A 1,304-nucleotide genomic window follows, 5' to 3' on the forward strand; every position below is an offset into this window, starting at 1 on the left:
TCAACCTCAGTGTAGCAGGTGTGTTACTGTAGCAGTGTATACTGTACTATTACAATTAGGTGAGATGGGTTGGGATCCAATAAAGCTAAGAATACATAAACATTTAAAAATTGGTTGTTTTCGACAGTTAGCTTATCCCTAACTTTCCTGTTCCAGAAAAAACCGATCTGAGTCAGTTTGTGGACGTTTACTTGGTTTACATTAAACAGAATAGGCACATTTCTACCATAGCATTCGTTCTAACATTCGCTATTAGTGCTTGTTACTGGCAAGCCCACGGATAATAATATGTTTTTAGAATATGGCTGCTGAAAATGCAAGAGGCAAACAGACCAAGTTTTAAGCTTTTCTTTTCTAGAGCACAGAAAACAGTCAAGTCTGGAACCGGGTCCCAGGTTTCTCACTAAAAGCACAGTATCTTTCACTACCACTCAAAAGTTCTAGAAAGCGTGCTCAACTCTTGCAAAGTAACATCTACTGAAATGATCTCAAAATTAGTGCCTAAAAATTTTCTGCTATTTAAATAAAAATTAGAAGCCATGAAAGAGTCTAGATGCTGAACATTTTATTTATGCTGCCAAAAATGGCACTTTAAAATCATTTTCTCTTGTAGTAAAAAATGTTAAAAGTTAAAGCACCGATTTTTAATTGTACATTATATATTATCATGTTAATACACTATATCAAAGTACTGAAGAACATTGTTTTAATAACATGACAGACATAGCCAGTTAAATTGTATAGTTTTAACACAAGTAAAAAGTGAATTACTATCAAAATTTAATACCAAAATAAACATTATTTACTTCAAAAAATGGCTTTAGAGGACCTTAAACGTTAATATATGTTAAAAGAAAGTGTCCACCAAAATGGAAGATAGATCAATATTGAGTAGATAATTAACATAACAAATTATGACACTGGTACTTTTAATTCAAAAGTTCTCCTGAGTTTGTCTCAGATAAGATTAAGGATCACAATATGATAGTCAGCTAAGGATTAATTTTAGTGTACTAACTTCTTAAGACTAATGTAAGTTTGCAGAGGTAGGGCAAACACACCTTAAAACAGTAATATAATGTCCTTTAAATGTTGTGAAGAACTTTGCAAACATGCAGAAATAAATTTTTTTTTTTTTTTTTTTTCGCTGTGCGTGGGCCTCTCACTGTCGTGGCCTCTCCCGTTGCGGAGCACAGGCTCCGGACGCGCAGGCTCAGCGGCCATGGCTCACGGGCCCAGCCGCTCCGCGGCATGTGGGATCCTCCAGGACCGGGGCACGAACCTGTGTCCCCTGCATCGGCAGG

The sequence above is a fragment of the Aethalodelphis obliquidens genome, unplaced genomic scaffold (assembly GCF_003676395.1).
Source record: "Aethalodelphis obliquidens isolate GAN/ISIS:26980383/991018 unplaced genomic scaffold, ASM367639v1 scaffold116, whole genome shotgun sequence".
Taxonomy (NCBI): domain Eukaryota; kingdom Metazoa; phylum Chordata; class Mammalia; order Artiodactyla; family Delphinidae; genus Aethalodelphis; species Aethalodelphis obliquidens.